Genomic DNA, 22,310 nt, shown 5'->3' on the forward strand with positions numbered 1-22,310 from the left:
TAGGTGTTTTGCTATGCTGCTTCTTTTTTCTAGAGTTATAAGCCGATGATAATTTTCTGTGCTCCAGAATAGCATGTTTTCATATAGCCTATTGGCTGATGTCCATGCTTGTTGAGCCTTTGAGGCGTATGGTTTTGTAAATGTTCATAGTCATATAAGTTCTCTTCCAGCTTAAGTAAGTTGATTACCGTATTTTACACTCCATAAAACACACCTGACCATAAGACGCACCCTAGATTTAGAGGAGGAAAACAAGAAAAAAAACATTCTGAACCAAATTCTCCCTGCCAGGCTCTGCACCCAACTCCACACTCCTTGCCAGGCTCTGCACCTTGTCCCCCTCCCTGCCAGGCTCTGAACCCTGTCCCCCCTCTGGTGGTCTAGTGGCACAGGGCACAGGGCGGGCAGGGACAGGGCACAGAGCAGGCAGGCCTAGTGGCCTAGTGACAGGCAGGCAGGTAGGCCTAGTTACAAGCACGCAGGCAAGCCTCATACCCCCACATACTCCCCCAGTATCTTAAATCATCCCCCATATACCCCAGTACATTTTTTAATCATCCCCCTTACCTTTAATCATCCCACCTTGTACTTTTTTTTAATCATAGCCCCCTTTTTAATCATATCCCCCCTTTGTACCTTTTTTTTGATCATAGCCCCCCTTGTTCCTTTTTAATCATATCCCCCCCCCTTTGTACCTTTTATATCATAATCCCCTTTGTACCTTTTTTATCATAGACCCCCTTGTTCCTTTTTAATCATATCCCCCCGTACCTTTTTTAATTCTTCCCTCCCTCCACGGCTTTGGACTTCAGCAGGCACGCGAGTCAGGAGTCCAGAGGTCAGGCACGAGCTTTCTGCGTTCCCTCCTGACTCTGCGCCATTTTCTGAATGGCTATCAGCAGTTCTCGCGAGTCCTGCGAGAACTGCCACCAGCCATTCAGAAAGCAGCACGGGCCCAAGCGGGAGTGTGTAAAGCTTGGGCCTACTCATCACGCTCTTGACTTGTGAGCCGTGGAGGGAGCCGCTGGACCACCAGGCTTGAAAGAGGTACGGCAGTGTAGGCAGAGGTGGCAGCAACGACAGCGGCGGCAGGGGATTTGTTTAAAAAAGGTGTGCAGGTGCGGTGAAGAAAGCAAATAGAATGCCAGGCATGATAAAGTAGGGAATTACGAGTAGATCAAAGAAAGTTATAATACCGCTCTACAGAGCCATGGTCAGACCGCACCTGGAATACTGCATCCAGCATTGGTCTCCATATCTAAAGAAGGATATAAACTGCTAGAGAGGGTGCAGAGACAAGCAACGAAGCTAGTGAAAGGTATGGAGAACCTGGACTACGAGGAACGACTTAGGAGACTGGGGTTGTTCTCCCTTGAGAAGAGGAGACTGCGAGGGGATCTGATCGAGACTTTCAAAATACTGAAAGGATTCGACAAAATGGAGCAGGGAAAGCAGTTATTTACAATGTCCAATGTGACATGGACAAGAGGACATAGACTGAAGCTGAGGGGGGACAGGTCCAGGATGAATATCAAGAAGTTCTGTTTCACGCAGCGAGTGGTGGACACCTGGAATGCTCTCCCAGAGGAAGTAATTGCAGAATCCACCGTTCTAGGATTTAAGGGTAAACTAGATGCACATCTCCTTAAGAGTGGCATAGATTGATACGAGTAAGGGTAAATTCAAGGTTTCAAGTTTCAAGTGTATTTAATTTCTTTGATTAACTCGCATAGTCCAAATCCAATGCGATTTACAAAAATTCAAAAATTAGGTAAAATAATAAAACCGACACACATAACATTCAATACTAATACAGTAAAAAATATAAGAGGGAGGGGGCTAATAGCGATTGGCATAAATACAATTCTAAAAAATTAAAAGTAAAAATAAAACAAGGGGAAAGTCGAAAAACACATAAGGTTGGGGAACCTGTACCTGCTTAATTCTATTGAGTCATCTTCCTAGAACTATTATAGGTTGGAACAAATCTATTGGAAAGCATCCTTGAAAAGCCAGCTCTTAAGGAGGCTTTTAAACTTGCTCAATGATTTTTCTTCTTTTATATTAAGTGGAAGTGAATTCCAGATTTGAGGAGCTGTGGCAGAAAAGATGCACATCTCCCTTGAGAAGCATACAGTGATATGTGGACTAAAACTATGCCAGGGTACACCTGGCGGGGCCTCCGCGTGTGCGGATCACCGGACTTGATGGACCCAGGGTCTGATCCGGAGATGGCAATTCTTATGTTCTTAATATTTGCATGTCCTCTCCCTATAGGCTAAGGCTCTTTACATCTGCATTATGATGTCATAGAGCCTTATGTTTATATAAACATAGAAATATGATGGCAGCTAAAGGCCAAATGGACCATCCAGTATTCCCATGTGCAGCATCCACTATCTCCTCCTCTCCCTATTGGTTAAGGTTCTTAATATTTGCATATCCTCTCCCTATAAGCTAAGGCTCTTTGCACCTGCATTATGATGTCATAGAGCCTTATGGTTATAGAAATATAGAAAGGGTAAATTAGATGCACATCTCCCTTGAGAAGCATACAGTGATATGGGGACTAAAACTATGCCAGGGTACACGTGGCGGGGCCTCCGCATGTGCGGATCACCGGACTTGATGGACCCAGGGTCTGATCCGGAGATGGCGATTCTTATGTTCTTATGCTAATAAGATGTTAAGTAAAGATTTCTGCCAATTGGATAGAGAGTCTCCCATTGCAAGCGCTCTAAAAATAAGTATATCAGCAGATTGTATCGGGAGAATCTGCCAAACTCGAGACCAAAAGGTAGCAATGTTGGGGCATAAAAAAAAATCATGTGATGTAAGTTTCCCAAGTCCGAGTGGCAATGCCGGCAGAGATTAGATTCTTGGAGACCAGCTCGAAACACCTAGGGCTCCTTTTATCAAGCCGCGCTAGCAGTTTAACGCGGGTAATAGCGCACGCTAAACCGCCGGCCGCGCTAGCCGCTACCGCCTCCTCTTGAGCAGGCGGTAGTTTTTGGCCAGCGCATGATGAAAAGTCGTGCGCGTTAACCCCGCTAGCGCGGCTAGTTAAAAGGAGCCCCTAGTTCAGGGTCCAGAAAGCTTTATATGATTAAAAAGTGTAAGGATTGCGAGACACTGAAAAATGCTGTGGGAGTAAGTTGACACAGTGGGAGGGGGGGGGGGTCCTTTTACTAAGGCATGCCAGTCGATTTATCGCACGCTAAATGCTAAGGCACCCATTATATTCTGTGGGCGCCTTAGCATTTACCGCGTACTAATCTTTAGCTTGCGCTAAATTGGTTAGGGTGTCTTAGTAAAAGGACCCCTGGGGGGGGGTTTTGGGGTGTATTTAGTTATAAAAACTACCTTCCATATGTCTTCCATGATCAGAGCCCAGCTATGTGGGAGAGCCCTCAAATAAGCTCAGATTGTATATATTTATTCATTTAGTAGGATTTATTTACTGACTTTTTGAAGGAATTCACCCAAGGCTATGTACAGCAAAGAATAAATTGGCAGTAGACAAATTATTAGACAAAAATATTCAAATAACAATAGAAATTATGCCACAGTACATTACAGTGTCAACACAATAAAGCATTTTAATAGACAGCATCGGGTGCAAACAAAGATGGAATATATACATAAGACAGAGAAACAAGCGTTAGAGAATGAGGGGCCTAATTTGAAGGAAGCTGCATGTGAAGTCAGAAAGGTGCTTGAGTTTTATCTCAGCTAGAGTAGGAGTAGATAAACACATCCTGCTACAGTATGTGTAGCCAGTGTCACTCATGTGTGTGTGTGTTGTGTGTGACTAGCAAGTTAATTCTTCCATTAAAGGCCTGGGTGAAGAGGCAAGCTTTCTCCTGCTTCCTGTTTACTCTTTCAAAAATGATAGGACTAGGGCAGTGGTCGGCAAACCGCGGCTCGCGAGCCGCATGCGACTCTTTAGCCACTTGAGTGCGGCTTGCGGCTCTGCTAGCTAGAGCAGGGGTGCCCAACCTGCTTCCCTTCCCCGTAAAGAGGACGCTGAAGCACCGGGCCAACCAACCTTCCCAACCAACATTGGAGAGGAAGTTCCAGGCCAGCCAATCACTGCCTGGCTGGCCTGGAACTTCCTCTCCAACGTTAGAATTAACGTCAGGTGGGGAAGATTGGTCGCCCCGGCGCTTCAGGGTCCTCTTTACGGGGAAGGGAAGCAGGGAGAGCTCAGAACTTGGCGGCGGCCTATTCCCCAATGGCGGCGGTGGTGATGGCCTGTTCCCCGGCAGCGTTGGCCTGGGGGAGGGCAGGGAGAATAAAAGAAAGAAAGAAAGGGAGACAGAAAGAAAGAAGGGAGATGGGAGACAGAAAGACAGGGAGACAGACAGAAAGGGGGCATGGAGAAAGAAAGAAAGAAGGGGGCAGGGGAAAAGAAAGAAAAAGTTGGGGGAGAGAATGAGATCTGGAGGAGAGGAAGCATACAGGAGGCTGAAAGAAGGGAAGAAATATTGGATGTACAGTCAGAAGAATAAAGTGCAACCAGAGACTCATGAAATTACCAGACAACAAAGGTAGGAAAAATGATTTTATTTTCAATTTAGTGATCAAAATGTGTCCGTTTTGAGAATTTATATCTGCTGTCTATATTTTGCAATATTGCCCCCCTTTTACTAAACTGCAATAGTGGTTTTTAGCGCAGAGAGCCTATGAGCATCGAGAGCAGCGCAGGACATTCAGCTCTGCTTCCTGCGCTAAAAACCTTCTGTTGTCTATTTTTGTATAGTTGTTACTGAGGTGACATTGCATAAAGTCATCTTCCTTGACCTCTTTAAAATCCTATGGAATATAAATGATAATTAACATTTTCTCTGCCTGCAGTGTGCTTTGTGTTTTTAAAAATTTTATAGTTGGTAGATCATTTTAACTTGGTCATTTTAAAAGTAGCTCGCAAACCCAAAAAGTATGGGCACCCCTGAGTTAGAGAATGACACGTCACCGATCAGGCATCTCCCTCCCTCCCCCTTACCTTCGAGGCAATTTTCTTTATTTATTTTTTGTCTTCCAGTTGCCCAAGCCAGCTTTCATCAAGTCGCGTGTGGCTGCCGAAACTTCTCCTCGGACGCAACCGGAAACAGGAAGTTGCATCAGAGGAGAAGTTTCGGCAGCCACACACAACTTGGTGAAAGCCAGCTCAGGCAGCTGGAAGACAAAAAAAAAAAAAAAGAAAATTGCCACGATGGTAAGGGGGAGAGAGGGGAGATGCTGAAAGCCATCTAGTAATTCTTGCAGCCTTGACTGTGCAGGGAATTATTTTTGTAAAATCATGTTTTGTTATGTCACTGGCATTATTTAGACTTTAATTTCTATGAATGAATAGAATGAAAACGATATAAAATTGCTTGCTTGATTTTATGCACGTGCGCTGAAGGAAAGTGGAGAGAGAGTGGACTGAGGACGCTGAAGGGAAATGGAGAAGAGAAGTGGAGAATGGGGAGAAGTTACTGAAGGGAAATGGGCAAAAGAAGAGGAGAGTGGGGAGAAGATGCAGAAGGGAAATGGGAAAGAGAGTGGGGAGATTTATAAATTGGCAATTGTACAGAATATTGTTTCTTTTTATACTTTAATAAGTTCAGTATAAAACAATTTGAGGCTTGTGTGGATGGGACCAGATGGTTTGCGGAGAAGGGGACCGAGCTCACGGGGACGGGACAGGGACAAATTTTTTCCCCGTGTCATTCTCTAGGCTCTGCCATAAATCGATTTCGACTACGTGTGGATGAGCGGAGTGTCATTAAATGCGTGTTTTGTCATATTTTTATTTTAATGTAAAAAATATTTTTTGTCAATAAATAAGATATTATTATCTTGAAAATAAATTTGTTTCTCAAAAGAAATCTTAATCATTGTACTGCTGATCTTTGGCTCTTTTGACTAATGAGTTTGCACTGGACAAGGGAGCATGAGATGAAACTACTAACCCTCTGTTTTACTAAGGTGTGCTAAGTGTTTTAGCGTGCGTTTAGCACATGCTAAATCTACACGTGCGCTAAATGCTAACGCATCCATAGACTAACATGCATGCATTAGCGTTTAGCATGTGGTTAGCGCGGGCTAATATTTAGCGCGGGCTAAAACACTTAGTGCACCTTAGTATCAAAGAATTCAACCAATTTGTAAGAATGGATACAGATTTATCGCATAATGTCACTATTTCTAATTCACTTTGTAATCAAGATTTTTTAATTTTTTTTTTTTTTTTGTATTCTGTTAATTTCTGTTTCACCAGAGGTTGTGGTAAGAGCAGATAGCGTAGCTGGTTTTAAGTGAGGTTTGGACAAGTTCCTGGAGGAAAAGCCCATAGTCTGTTATTGAGAAAGTCATGGGGGAAGCCACTGCTTGCATGGAATGTTGCTACTCTTTGGGGTTCCGGAATCTTTTGTTACTCTTTGGGGTTCTGGAATCTTTTATTACTCTTTGGGGTTCTGGAATCTTTTGTTACTCTTTGGGATTCCAGAATCTTGCTATTCTTTAGGATTCTGAATGGAATGTTGCTACTCCTTGGGTTTTGGCCAGGTACTAGTGACCTGGATTGACCACCGAGAGAACAGGCTACTGGGCTGGATGGACCATTCGTTTGACCCAGTAAGGCTATTCTTATGTTCACTGTTGGTTAACTTAGACATTGCTATGCATGTGTTCCAAGCATGTAGACAATTCTCTGTTCACTGCTGTCCTTTTTATTCCTTGATACTTTTTCTTAATCGCCATGTATCATTTTTATCTTTCAAGAATTTATGTATATGTATTGTTCACTTTGTGCAGACAGGCAGTTATGCTGAAACATGGCCCAGGCCAGGTTCATCAATAAATAGGCGGATTGCCCCATACTCGAAGGCCCTTAGTGCTTTTTTTAATGTTCTGTGAAGTCTTTTGTAAAATTACTGTAAGAGTGAGGGACAAATACATATATTTGGTAGCATATACGGTGGGGAACACATATTTTATAAAGAAATATATATTTTTTAAAACCTCCATCCCTTAGGACTCTGCACTCACACCTGTAGACAGCTTATTTTGCCAGGTTTCACACTGAATCTTCAAGGGGAGCCAAGGAAGAAGCCATTCACAAAACCTTTAATTTTATGATTTCTGAGATGGTTTTGAACACCAGAGAAGTAATCACAATTTCCCCTTTAATCACCACTCCACAGCCTGAGGCCAATCAGAGCAGGTGCATAGGGCAATATTTAAATCCTATGAATCAGAAGTGCATTTGATTGCAAAAGAAGAAATACACATATTTTTCATGCGTGCCCAAAACATGCCCCTTTGAACACTGTATGGATGTGCACGTGTAAGTAGCAGCTTTTCTAAAATCACTCCTTACCCATGCCATGCAAACCTTTTAAAATGGCCTCGTTACCCTGAGGCCAATGTAGAAACAACTTAACAGGCTTAGCTATTGGTAGAATCTTGGGTGTCAGGTCAAAAGCGCGCCGGGACAAAGGCACGCCCAGACAATTGAGCGCAGTGCGGAGGCGCGCATCGCACTAAATTACTGTTTTTTAGGGCTCCGACAGGGGGGTCGTGGGGGGGAAACCCCCCCACTTTACTTAATAGACATCGCGCCGCGTTGTGGGGGGCGTTGTGGGGAGTGTGGGGGGTTGTAACCTCCCACATTTTACTGAAAACTTCACTTTTTCCCTGTTTTTAGGGAAAAAGTTAAGTTTACAGTAAAATGTGGAGGGTTACAACCCCCCAAACCCCCCATAACGCCGGTGCGATGTCTATTAAGTAAACTGGGGGGGTTCCCCAACAAACCCCCCGTCGGAGCCCCTAAAAACTGTAATTTACTGTGGTGCGCGCCTCCGCGCTGCGCTCAATTGTCTGGGCGCGCCTTTATCTTTCGCGCTGTTGTCTATGAACCGAATCTTGTTGCTAAACCTTCTACTGTGTATGTAAATTTGTAACCCGTTCTGGGCTCTTCTTGGAGGACGGGCTAGAAATTTGACTAAATAAATAAAAATGGATTGTACACACCGAATGAAGCAAAGAGGAATTCTGCACAGGTTTTAGCTTGCGTGGGAAGACACAGCCACAGATCATATTAAAATCCATGCTAATGGGCTGTTTTAGCGCGCATTTAGTGCACGCTAAATGAACACGTCCATAAGATAACATGCATGCGTTAGGGATTAGCGCGTGTTTAGCGCACGCTAGATCAACACATGCGTGAATTGCTAACACGTCCATAGGATAACATGTACGCGTTAGCGTTTAGCGCGTGTTTAGCGCGCGCTAATATTTATCACGTGCTAAAAATCATAGCGCACCTTAGTAGAAGAGAGGGTAAGATATTCCAAGGGCTCCCAGTTTTTACAAAACTCATGTGTAGGTGCAGATGAACAATCGCCGATGTGTGCTTGAGCACTTTCAGTTTTGGTTCGAGCATGCCCACAAGAAGCCACGCATACAGGAAAACCTGGTGGGCATGCATCCGGAATACTCCCTCCACATTTGCCACAGGGTTTCCATACATAAAATGTGGACATTACTGACTTACTGCATGCTGGGATATTACAATTGTAGTGAAGCCACATGTTTCTTTATTTTTATTTCAAGTTTCTTTATTTTTGATATACCGTTTATCAAACAGGTATCTAAACGGTTTACAATAAAATGAATTTTAAAAGAAACATTTGAAATTAAAGATGTGGAGGGGCATAATCAAAAAAAACGTCTAAGTCCCCTTTTGGCCTAAGGCCTTAAACTTTGAAAATAGAAGCAGGGAAAATGCCCATTATAAAAAAAAAAACGTCCAAAAAGAGGTTTTTTTTGATAATGGCCTGCCTCTACGTTCAGCTGTTTAAACGCCCAGACCACCACTACGTCTAAACTTACACCGTATAATCAACTTTAAAAAAGCCTAAGCCCCAAACGTCCAAAACAAGGGCTTTTAGGCGAAGGAGGAGTCAGTCCTTCGCCTAAAAGCTGGATTCTGTAACCAGTGTCTGTCAAAAACAACACTGGTTACAGAATCAACCCCCCCCCCTACAACGATCGGGGCAGGAGGGAGCCCAAGCCCTTTTGCCCTGTCGAACCGCGACCCCCCCCCCCCGACAACATCGGGGCAAGAGGGAGCCAAAGCCCGCCTGCCCCATCAAACCGCAACCCCCCCTGCCGACATCGGGGCAAGAGGGAGCCCAAGCCCTCCTGCCCCGCGACTCCCCCCCCTGAGTCCGATCTGGCCAGGAGGGAGCCCAAGCCCTCCTGAACCACGATACCCTCTAACCCCCACCCCCCACTAAAATATGGGCAGGAGGGATCCCAGGCCCTCCTGCCCTCGATGCAACCCCCCCTACAACCGCCCCTGAACCCCTAATCGCCCCCCAACGACCCGCGATCCCCCCGCCAACCCCATGACGCCCCCACTCCCACCTCCCTTCCCCGTATCTTAAAAAAATGTTGGTCGGATGGATGGGTGCCAAGCCCGTCCGTCCGACAGGCCAACCATTTCGGGAATGGCTGGCCTTAGGGCCTGAATGGCCCAGGAGGCTCAAACCCCGCCCACAGGTGGGGCTTGAGGCACCTGGGCCAACCGGAATCAGCCCAGTTGTCTTAGGCCCCTCCTGTGGGCGGGGCCTTAGGCATAAGGACCCAACCGGCCCATGTGCCTAAGGCCCCGTCAACAGGAGGGACCTAAGACAACTGGGCCAATTCCGGTTGGCCCAGACGCCTCAAGTCCCATCTGTGGGCGGGGTTTGAGCCGCCTGGGGGGGTGATGTATCGCGGCAGGAGAGATTGGCCATCTCCCCTGCTGCGATGCGATAACTCCTCTACCCGAACTGCCACAACCCGCGGCAGGAGAGATTGGGCATCTCTCCTGCCGCGGGTCGCGGCAGTTTGGGTAGAGGGGTGATCGCATTGCTGTAGGAGAGATGAGGCATCTCTCCTGCCACGATGGTTGCGGTGGGGGGGTGGGGGATTAGGTTGCTGGGCTGCTGAACTGATTGCGCCAGTTTCCATCAGCTCAGCGGCCCCTTTTTCAGCACTTATACCTGTTTTGACTTGGTCTAAGTCAAAACGTATAAGTGCCGACTAGGCAACCTGTCAAAATCTTTGGTTATACGTGTTGTACACCTAGGTCTAGGTCGGCCCACCTCCCGCCCTTTCCCCTCCTCTAAAAACGCTTCTTTTCTCTCTGTGCGTTTAGAGGCAGGGGAAAGGCCTAAGCTGGTTTTTGATACATCTAAAACCAGCTTAGGTTATGGGTACTTGGACAATCAGGCTTTTTGATCGTCCAAGAACCCATTTAGGCCACATTTTAGATGTTTGTTTTTTGGTTTTTTTTTTATTATGAGCCCCATAACGTATCTAAAGTTAAAAGTAAAGGTAAAAAGGGAACATGAATCGACTTACATACACAAAACAAGGGGGAAGAGAAAATGGGTAAGTTAATAAATACATTGAGATTGAAAATAAAAATGAAATGAAGGAGAGTGGAAGGAGGGGGAGATACATTATGGTGTGGCTCTACCATGAGTTCTTCTGCATCAGACCCTCTATTAGAAAACTCTATTTTTATTTATTTTATTTAAAAAATTTCGTACCCACCTATTCCTAGGCGGTTTACAAAATACAGTCATAGCTACAAATATGAAAGAATGAATGCTGAAATTTTAGGATATACTAGTGCAGTGTTCTTCAACCACCGGTCCATGGACCAGTGTCGGTCCACAGAAATTTCCTGCCGGTCCACAGGGCCAGCATGTGCATCAGGCCTAAAACAGTGTTCTTCAACAGCCGGTCAACGGTGCGATCAATGCGGCGTTATCTTCGAGCCAGCTCTCTCTTCCTAACTGATTCAGTGCACAAAGCCACGTGCAGTGGCTCCTATGGACATCCTGCGCCTGAACCCGAAGCCTTCTCTCTGACGTTGTAACTTCTGGCCCATGACTTATCCCAGTGTTCTTCAACCGCCAGTCCACGGACCGATGCCGGTCCACAGAATCATTCTTTTATTTCTGCCGGTCCATAGGTTGAAAAACACTGTACTAGTGCATTTGAAAGGGTGTGGAGCCCATTGCCATCATTTATTGAGTCACAATAGTTGTCATGTACCTTTTCTTTTTATCTGTCCTCTTTACACATCCAGGGTGGGAGGGAGATGGGAAAACATTATAATTATTATTCATTATATCTGTTTTATTGAAATTATACATGTGGTTTTATTTTCATTAGTTAAGGGGGGTGAAAATGTTTGTTGTTGAAATATTTGTATATTTAAAGTGCTTTTGTTTGATTCGTTTATGTTTAAATTCATTGTATTGCATTGTTAATAATTGAAAACTAATAAAGATGTACAAAAAAAAAATACAGTCATAAAATACAGGCACATACAATAGTTACACACATACAAACAACAAATACATCAATTTCTTCAAACAATCAATTACCTGACATGGCCAACCACATATATCTGTAGGAATATTTTCATAGATCGAGAGTAAACAATCATTTAAATGCTTCCATGAATAAAGCGGTTTTTAATACCTTCTTAAATTTTTGAAAATCCAAGAGAGCTCTTAATGGACCTGGTAAATTGTTCCGTAAGGTCACTCCTGCTAGAGAGAAAGCAGATGTTCTTCTGCTTTCATAATGTACTTTTGAAAAATCTGTTAATGATAGTCGTATCATCCCCTCAGGTTCTAAACGGGTCAATAGAGTGTTATTACCTGTGTCAAATACCAAGGAATGCCCCAATGAATGACCTTAAATACCAACACATCCAGGGCAGTTTTTCTTAGCCATGGCGTTATATGATTTTCTGAAAATTTGAAAGGTGTGCAGAGAAAGATGTCGGGGAGTGTATTTTTGCAAAGGGGAAAGCTGAGGCTTTTATAAGCTAGTTCACGTATTTCGCTGATTGTCCAGCTCTTTTTAGTGTAAACCGCCTAGAAATTTTGATTATGGCGGTATATAAGAATAAAGTTACACTTCTCCCTCCGTATTCGCTGTGATAGAGGATTAACAGAACCGCAAATACAGAAAAAACGCAAATAACTTTTTCATATGTTATTCGCTGTTTTCTATTAAAAACCATTGTGAATGTGGTGAAACCGTGAATAACAAGGTGGGAGACCTGGCCTGTTCCTCAAGGAGAGGCAAAACACGATGAAAAAAGTGCTAGGAATCAGCGATTTTTCTCTGTAAAACGCTTGGAATCAGCAATTTCTCTATGCAAGCTGAGGTAATTTGGGGGGAGGAGCCAACAAGCTAAAAACCGTGAATAATCGAAACCGTGAATACGGAGGGAGAAGTGTACTATTATTATTAACGAAGCGTGACAAAAAAAGGGCTCCTTTTACTAAGGTGCGCTAGCGTTTTTAGCACACGCACAAAATTACCACGCGCTAAACCACGCGGTACGCTTCTAGAATAACGCCAGCTCAATGCTGGCATTGAGGTCTAGTGCACGTGGCAATTTAGCGCACGCTCTTCTGCGCATTAAGGTCCTAACGCACCTTAGTAAAAGGAGGCCTAAATGTTATCAGTTCAGAAATTTTGTAGAGTTGAGGTATTTAGAGTGTAATTCTGACTTTTTTTTCTGTCAGAAATGTTTTATTAATTGCCTTCCTTTTTTGTATGGATCCACGTTTATTTATTTATTCGATTTTTTTGTACTGTTCTCACAGGGAAGCTCAGAATTTTCCCTATCTGTCCTGGTGGGCTCACAATTTATCTAATGTACCTGGGGCTCCTTTTATCAAGCGCGCTGGCGGTTTAACGCGTGTAATACCACGCGCTAAACCACTGGCCGCGCTAGCCGCTACCGCCTCCCTTGAGTAGTTTTTAGGCCAACGCGGGGGTTAACGCGTGATGAAACATCGTGACACGTTAACCCCGCTAGCGCGGCTTGATAAAAGGAGCCCTAAGTTACTTGTCCAAGGTCACAAGGAGCAGTGTGGGTTTGAACCCACAATGTCAGGGTGCTAAGGCTATAGCTTTAACCACTGTGCCACACTCTCCCCTTTCGTAAGAGGTTCATTTTTAGTCTGTCCTTGTCAGTTTTCCATGTGCATTGTGAAATATGAACAGTTTCATCCTAATGGTAGAATGCTGGGAAAATCAGCCATCCAGTTTTGAAAAGTCTCAAGTTTAAGTTTGTTTCAAGTTTATTATGGTATTTGATATAATCGCAGTATCCAAATCCAATGCGATTTACAAAATTAAAAGTAGGTAAAATTAAAAAATAAAAATTTTTCAACAAACAGGGGATAAAAGACAATTATGACATAAAAACAAAGAAAATGAGGGAAGGAAAAAAAATGGATTAAATACAATATAAAAATAAATGAAAGGGTGGGTAAGGAAACAGAAGGTTAGGGGAAAGTACCATCTTAATCTCTACTTAAACAGTGTAATGAGATTAAGAAAGATCAGTTAAAGGCATCCCTGATGAGCCAGCTTTTTAATAAGCCTTTGAATTTAGTAAGCAATTTTTCTTCTCTTATATTGAGAGGAAGAGAGTTCCAAAAGGAGGAAAGATCTGCTGTTTTGTGTGTTTTTCTTAAATAAGGACAGTGAGAGGCCTGGCTTCTGCAAAAAGTGACATGCGGATATAGGTGGTCCTGAAGCAGATGTTCTGTTCTTTTTCCCATGGCCTTGGCTCTTCCTGCTCCCACATGCTAAGCATTTTATAGGAACTGTTTGGGTGTGGTTGTGTGGGTGGAGGAGGTAGGGAGAGATAACAGCAGGGTTACCACCCAGTTATTGATCTTCAGTAGGTAGGAGGAAGCTGGCACAGCATGAGAAATCCCATGGCTTAGCAAAGTGAAAAACACACCAAGACAGACCCCCCAAGCCCCCCCCCCCCCAAAAAAAAACATTCAGAGATCAAAATGCAACATGAGAAAGAATTTGTTCCTTCTTAACTGCATTCCAAAATATCTCTGATAGAACCAGAATAAAGCATACTTGAATGCAATAACCTGCCAGTTTCAACGCTGATCTTTTTTTTTTTCTAATGCTAGTTAGGGATTTACTTTTTCTTTATTATCATGTAAAGTTTACTTTTGGTGTTTCTAGGCTGCGTGGAGGGAAATGTGGCATGTTTATAATTAAACTTGCTGCAGTGCTAATCGTGAAATAATCTCAACTGTTCAAAGAACTTATCAGAGTCCAGATATATATATTTTATCAATTGAGATTATTTCACGATCAGCACTGCAGCAAATACAGTGTGCCCCCGGTCGTTCGCGGTCCTGGTCATTCGCGGTATTTTCCGACCGCGAACCGCCGACAAGGAGAGGGCAGCGGGAGAGGCAGAAGAGAGCAGCCGGAGTGCTGGCGAGTGCAAGAAATTCCTCGCTGTATGCTCTGACCGCCTCTTCCTGCACTAAGTCAGTCCTTATCCAATCAGGAGCTGTTTTGACACACAGCTCCTCATTGGTAAGGCCCAACTTAGTGCAGGAAGAGGCGGTCAGAGCATAGAGCGAGTGATTTCCTGCACTCGCCGGCGCTACGGCTGCTCTCTCCTGCCTCTCCCGCTGCCCTCTCCAGTCACCCCCATGAAAAACCATATTCGCGGTTTTTCAAGATTCGCTGGGGTTCCTGGAACGGAACCCCTGCAAATATCGGGGGAGTACTGTATTCCGTCCCCCCCCCTTTTTTTTTTTTTTCTAAAGCGAAGCTAGAGGTTTCTACTGCGGCCCAGAGCGCTAAATGATCCAACTCTGCTCTGACGCTAATAGAATTCCTGTGAGCATCAGAGCGTTTAGCACTCCAGGCTGTGACAGAAACTCTACCGTGGCTTAGTAAAAAGGGGGGGGGATATTTAGGGGCTCATTTTCAAAGCACTATGAAGTCTAAAAAATGGCAAAAATCGGCACTTGGACATCTGAATCACCAGGACATCCAAATGCTGTTTTTCAAAACTGTCTTTCTAGACATCTTGCAAGGCATCCTAGCCACTATGCATATAAAACTAAAGGGGGGAGGGGTTGTTGGTAGCATGTTCTGAGTGGGTTTGTGCGTGCTTAAGACTTGGACGCCTTGAATGGAACTTAGACGTTCTGAACTAGACATGTTATAAAAATGTCTAAGTACCAAAAAGGGACTCAGACTGAGCAGATGACCAGTGAAGGAATTAAGTTATGATTCCCCTCCCCTCACACACACCCCTAGTGGTCACTGACCCCCCTACAACCTCCCAAAAATCTGAATGAAACAGTACATACCTGTCTCTACAACTTCACACAGGTTTCTTTAGCCAGGTGGGTGAGCTACCGAACCACAGAGAGGAGAACCCAGTCCCATAAGTCAATCTAACCACTACATTTATGGTGGAAAATGAGAGCCCACCAAAACCCTACTATACTGCCATAAAGGTGCCACCTGCAGCCATAAGGGCTATTGGGGTGGTAGATAGGTGGGAATGGTATGTTTGGGGGGGGGAGTTTTCAAGGGCTCACCATACATTAGAAGGGGGTTATGTTGAGATGTGCTTCTGGCACCCTTAATGTGAAGTTCACAGCCATGCCCTCTAAGGTGCCCCACTACTTTACTGGCATGTCAATGTGACCAGTCCATTACAATGTTGGACCCTCCCACATTCAAATGGTCTAGATTTGGACATTTTGAACTTGGACGTTTTTGTGCTAAAAAAAAACAAAACAGTGAACAAAGTTGGATGTTGGCATCTAAGTAGGTGATTTTCAACAAAGAAAATTTGGACGTCTTGTGGTGAGAACTGTTTCTCTGCCTCGGACTTTGGACATCTTGCAGGAAACGTCCAAAGCTGGACTTAGACGTCCTATCAAAAATTCCTCTCTATGTGTGTCTAAGAGCTATATCATAGCTCTGATATTATTTTTGATTGTATGCAGTGGCATAGTAAATGGGCGGACGGACCACCCTGGGCGCTGTCTTTGCAGGGGTGCCAACACCTCTCTGTCCCCCACACCATGCTCACGTCCTCCCTTCCCTGTCCCTTTAAACCTCTCCGTCCCCCCCACCCTGGGCGCTGTCTTTGCAGGGACGCCAACACCTCTCTGTCCCCCACACCACGCTCATGTCCTCCCTCCCTTCCCCTACCTCTTTAAATCTTCACTGGTATGAGCAACTACTCTGGCCTGCTGCCCATGCCAGCCTGGATCCCTCTGAAATCACTTGTGGGCTGTGTGGCCAGGAAGTGACCTCAGACGGAAAGCTAATGCCAGTATGAGCAGCACACTGGATAAGCTGCTTGCGCTGGTGAAGCTTTAAAGAGGTACAGGGGTAGGAAGGGAAGGTGTGAGTGCGGCATGTGCAGCATGGAAGGAGAAGGGGGTGGAGATGAGGGCACGGGGTGGGGGAGGCGCCACAGCCCTAGATGCCTTCTACACTTGCTACACCACTGATTCTATGGTTAACAAAGGAGTGCATTTTTTTTAAATATATAAAAATGTATAAAAAATACAGTACTCTTCCGAAATTCACTGAGGTTCCGTTCCAGGAACCCCCGTGAATTTCAAAAAACCACCTGTCAAAAGGCAGGAGAGAGCAGCTGGAGAGGCAGGAGAGGGCAGCTGGAGAGGCAGGAGAGGGCAGCTGGAGAGGCAGGAGAGAGCAGCTGGAGAGGCAGGAGAGAGCAGCTGGAGAGGCAGGAGAGGGCAGCTGGAGAGGCAGGAGAGGGCAGCTGGAGCGCTGGCAGGTGAAGAAAATCACTCGCGGTCTGCTCTGACCGCCTCTTCCTGTAGTAAAGTTGGGCTACACCAGTCAGGAGCTGCTTTGACACACAGCTCCTGATTGGTGTAGCCCGACTTTACTACAGGAAGAGGCGGTCAGAGCAGACTGCGAATGAGTGAGTCCGCAATTTGTGAACCGCGAATTTGCGGGGGAACACTGTATGTGATACTTTAAAAAAATGGAGGTTTTTGACCAATGAAAAAAATCAATAGCCAGAAATAGACATGTTTTCAGCAAGTATCTTAAGGCTTCTAAGGTCTTTTCCTCCACAATTATCACTGAGGTTAACTCTGCATATTTTTCTTGATTCATTTCTGAATGTATTGTGTTATTTATTTATTTATTCACTTTTCTATACCATTCTCCGAAGGAAGCTCAGAATGGTTTATGTGAATTTATTGAATGTGTTGTGTTAACAATTTTTTTTTTGAGTTCAAGTTATTTCTCTGAGCTATTTTATGGTAATTCTGGGGAAAACATTCAGTCCATGGCAGTGAGTAGCTTTCGAGCCACTTCCAGCCGCGGACTGACACGTGCAGCTCTCCGGAAATGTCTGCTGACTCGGAAGTTAATTAGGAACTGGCTGATACTCAGATTGGTGCCCAGTTAAGTTGCTGCATAAAGGAGTCCTTTTACTAATACAGTGTGAATGGCAGGATGCAGTGTAAAAATGAAAGGAGAAATACCTGAAGAGTGGATAGCGTTGTGGTCACCGGATGCCACAATGACATTTCCTATGTATGGGCGAGCGTTGTCGTGAAGAATGAGTGGCTCAGCCAAGAGCAACTGAGGTCGGGTTTTGTGCATTTTTCTGAACATTTTTTTGCAAGAAATCAAGATAATACAATGCTGTGACACTTCTTCCACATGGAACTCTGTCTGTGATGATAATGCCTTCATGATCATAAGCAAAAACCATCATTTGTTTGACTTTTGATTGAGCTCGTCGAAAAGTTTTTGGTCATGGGGAAGATGGAGCTCTCCTCTCGTCAATGAAAAACTACGCGAATACGGCTGGAAGGTGTTACCTCATGCTCCCTACAGTCCAGACATGAGTCCACCAGATTTCGACCTTTTTCCAAAGTTGAAACGACCTATGTGTGGACATCGTTTTGCATCTCTGGAAGAGCTTTCTTCCGCCGGTACCTGAGACATTTGGCAACTGAACAAAATGGTGTCTTGGATGGAATAATGAAGCTTCCCGGACGTTGGTACTCAGTCATTGCAAAGCAGGGAGACTATATTGAAGGATTTTAAAGAAATACTTGGGGAAAAAAATAAAACACATAAATTTTTTTTTAAATAGTGCGCATTATTTATGAAATGACCCTCGTATCTCACATTGCATTGGCTTCCTTTCGAAGCAAGGGGTATTTTCAAATTGTGGACATTGGTTTTCTTAATCTTTCATGAGAAATCCCAGACTATATGATAAATTTAAGAAGTACCATCTGTTAAGAACTGTAGCTTGATTAGCAGTCACCTGAGGTTAAGATTTCCAAATCCTAGAAGTATTAAATATAAAGCAATACACTCCATATCTTTTCCATATGTGGTGGCAAAATGGTGGAACTCTCTTCCAATGCAATTATGAACGGAGAGTTTCCACAAAGGCCTGAAGACCTATTTCAGATTCTAAAAGCTACACTATTGCTTAAACTGACTTTGCTGAAAAAGCAGAGTCCTAAACTAACAGAAAAAGAGAAGGACAATGAAATAACCTACTGTGCACAATTCTGGTCGCCACACAATCCTGTCTCCGTCCTTTCCTGGCAACAACCCTTTGGCACAGAATCCCTATTATTCTACTGTTTGTGAGCCACTTCGGGTCCCACCCTCGTGCCTCAGCCCGGGACCACACTATCCCCCTGACAAGCTGCAATGCTTCACAGTTTGCTCTGTTAGCAAACCCACTCGGATTCTCACAAGCTGTCAGCACTTACAGGACTTGAAAAGCCTCACGTCTGTTCCTAAACCCCCTTTTATTCACCACACACACACACACACCTGTCTCAGGTCAGGGTCCTCCAATTCCACCCACTTAAACCCTCTGTACACACATACTCAGTGACAGAATCTCCTGCTTGGTTGCAAAGGCATTCTACTGGGGGAGGGGGTCACACGTCTATTTATTCATTCTTTATTTATTTAGCTTTTATGCCTTTTCACCATAAAACATCATCAGTGTAAACCGCTTTGATTTGCAGGGCAAAAAAGGGCATGTTATCAAATAAAATAAACGATAAATGATAAAGCAGTGTATCAAAAGCATATCAAAATACAATAGAAACTAATTTTTTAAATAACAGGTTTCAAAATAAGAAATTATGCTCAGATATTCCATGCAAGGCTATGTTCAGATATCGGCATTAAGTATCCAGAGATGTGCTGGTGGACCGATATACAGCTCTTAACCAGTTACGTTAATCTGACCAAAGTAGAAGAGTTATTGATGAGGTCCTAGAGGCCAGTTACTATAAGCCAGGGGTAGGGAACTCCGGTCCTCGAGAGCCGTATTCCAGTCGGGTTTTCAGGATTTCCCCAATGAATATGCATGAGATCTATTTGCATGCACTGCTTTCAATGCATATTCATTGGGGAAATCCTGAAAACCCGACTGAAATATGGCTCTCGAGGACCGGAGTTCCTTACCCCTGCTATAAGCGATTACAAGATGAATATGGTACTTATTCTGTTAAGTGCCAACTCCATCCCGGGACTGCCCACACAATAGCTGATTTTGATTTTAACAGTGAGAATGGACATTCAGGAACACTGCCCAGGTGGGTGCTGCTGAATATTCCCTCAGGGCCTACCCAGTATCAGGTGACAGGGCATGAGGTCCATAGTCTATTATTGAGAAAGACATGGGGGAGCCACTGCTTGCCCTGGATCAGTAGCATGGAATGTTGCTACTCTTTGGGGTTCCAGAATCTTGCTATTCTTTAGGATTCTGAATGGAATGTTGCTGCTCCTTGGCTTTTAGCCAGGTACTAGTGACCTGGATTGGCCACCAGCCGATGGCTAACCCCCTCTTTTACTAATGTGCGCTAACCAATTAGCGCGCACTACTCTATTTAGCGCGTCCATAGACTAACATGAGCGCTTTAGTGTTTTGCACGCGCTAATCGGTTAGCGCACCTTAGTAAAAGAGGACCTAAATGTAGCGCCCCACCCGGAAGGCACCCGGAAGTCGATGCTTTAAGCTGATATCGGGATTGTCTCCAGCTTACCTTTTTCCTCTTTTTGTGTTGCATAGACCATCAAAAGAAACTAGAAACTTCTACTTATTTGCTTATCCAAAAATTAATGGGTGTAGATATAAGACCTTCTTAGATAGGACCCTGGCATTTCAAGCTGGTAGGCAACATCTTGGTTAGGTAAATGTATTCAGCAAGCTATGTTATCCTATTGCAGTTTTCGGATATTAACTAAAATTCAATGCAAAGAAATGCAGAGTAATGCATTTGGGGATTAATAATAGGAAGGAACCGTATATGCTGGGAGGAGAGAAGCTGATATGCACGGACGGGGAGAGGGACCTTGGGGTGATAGTGTCCGAAGATCTAAAGGCAAAAAAACAGTGTGACAAGGCAGTGGCTGCTGCCAGAAGGATTCTGGGCTGTATAAAGAGAGGCGTAGTCAGTAGAAGGAAGAAGGTGTTGATGCCCCTGTACAGGTCATTGGTGAGGCCCCACTTGGAGTATTGTGTTCAGTTTTGGAGACCGTATCTGGCGAAAGACGTAAGAAGACTTGAGGCGGTCCAGAGGAGGGCGACGAAAATGATAGGAGGCTTGCGCCAGAAGACGTATGAGGAGAGACTGGAAGCCCTGAATATGTATACCCTAGAGGAAAGGAGAGACAGGGGAGATATGATTCAGACGTTCAAATACTTAAAGGGTATTAACGTAGAACAAAATCTTTTCCAGAGAAAGGAAAATGGTAAAACCAGAGGACATAATTTGAGGTTGAGGGGTGGTAGATTCAGGGGCAATGTTAGGAAATTCTACTTTACGGAGAGGGTGGTGGATGCCTGGAATGAGCTCCCGAGAGAGGTGGTGGAGAGTAAAACTGTGACTGAGTTCAAAGAAGCGTGGGATGAACACAGAAGATTTAGAATCAGAAAATAATATTAAAGATTGAACTAGGCCAGTTACTGGGCAGACTTGTACGGTCTGTGTCTGTGCATGGCCATTTGGAGGAGGATGGGCAGGGGAGGGCTTCAATGGCTGGGAGGGTGTAGATGGGCTGGAGTAAGTCTAAACATAGATTTCAGCAGTTGGAACCCAAGCACAGTACCGGGTAAAGCTTTGGATTCTCGCCCAGAAATAGCTAAGAAGAAAAAAAATAAAAAAAAATTTAAATTGAATCAGGTTGGGCAGACTGGATGGACCATTCGGGTCTTTATCTGCCGTCATCTACTATGTTACTATGTATGTTACTATGTAAGACCACTTTGTTCGATAAGTTTATTACTTGGTGAGTTTTATTATTGAAATTTTATTTTACAAATATTTGTATTTTTTACTGTATTACTGTATTTCGCTGATTGTCCAGATCTTTTTAGTGTAAACCACCTAGAACTTTTGGTTATAGCAGTATAAAAGAATAAAGTTATTATTATTATTATCAACGTCCACGCTTGCACGGAGGCCAGTCTTGCCGTGACCCTGCCGTTACCTGGATCCAAGAGGTTCAGGGAGCAGAGGAGAGTCGCCATGCCGGTTGATTTCCTACAGGATGTGTCTCTCGCCGCGAGAGGCATGTCCTGTAGGCATGCAGCCGGCATGGACGACTCTCCGCGCCAGTGTGTCGCGGCACACCAGAAATCTCAGGAGGCACACTGGTGTGCCGCGGAACACAGTTTGCGACACACTGCTCCAAAGCATGCTTTAGCGCGTCTACATTGTAGGTGTGCAGGCGTGCGATTGTCAATCAGTCGCTAGGCACGATTACTGCACAGGTCCTGGACCTGCTGGGCCACCGCGTGAGCGGTCTGCTGGGCACGATGGACCTCGGGTCTGACCCAGCAGAGGCATTTCTTATGTTCTTATTGTAGAATCATGCCTACGGTTTTGTATAGGCATGTGAAATGTAGGCCAGCATACATCCAGAAGTACATAGTGATGCCTAAGCATGCGTAAGGCAACTTCCGGTGTATCCATGCCTCCGCCTGCCTTACGTGTGCGTAGGCATCGCTATGCACCTTCATACATCTGAGGCAGGTGCGAGGTAGGAACGTTAGCACAGTGTAAATAATTTTTTTTTTAATGTGCTCTACCATTGGCTAATTAGGTGGCGATAGCATGCCTACCACCCATTGGCATAGTAAGGAGGGCAGGGGAGACAGTCCACCCTGGGCACCATCTTGGATGCACGCACCCATCCTCCTCTCCACCCACCCCCGCCCCCCGCAATTGCCACGCTTGCGCATCACTTCCCTTCCTCCGTACCTCTGTAATGATCCTGGCGCGAGCAGCAACCCCTAACCTGCTGTCACGCCTGATTTGGCTCTTCCTCTGACCTCACTTCCCTAGGAATTGACATCAGAGGAAAAGACAACACTGGTGCGACGGCAGCTTAGGGGTTGCTGCTCGCGCTAG

At 44.7% G+C, this 22,310-nt stretch overlaps 1 protein-coding gene across 3 annotated transcripts in view; it reads left to right on the top strand.

The window, feature by feature from the left end:
• Nucleotides 1-22,310, top strand: part of ZBTB7C (zinc finger and BTB domain containing 7C) — a 515,986-nt gene that overhangs the window by 431,447 nt on the left and 62,229 nt on the right. The window lies entirely within an intron of this gene.

Source organism: Geotrypetes seraphini, chromosome 1, assembly GCF_902459505.1.
Source record: "Geotrypetes seraphini chromosome 1, aGeoSer1.1, whole genome shotgun sequence".
In the NCBI taxonomy this organism is placed as follows: Eukaryota; Metazoa; Chordata; class Amphibia; order Gymnophiona; family Dermophiidae; genus Geotrypetes; species Geotrypetes seraphini.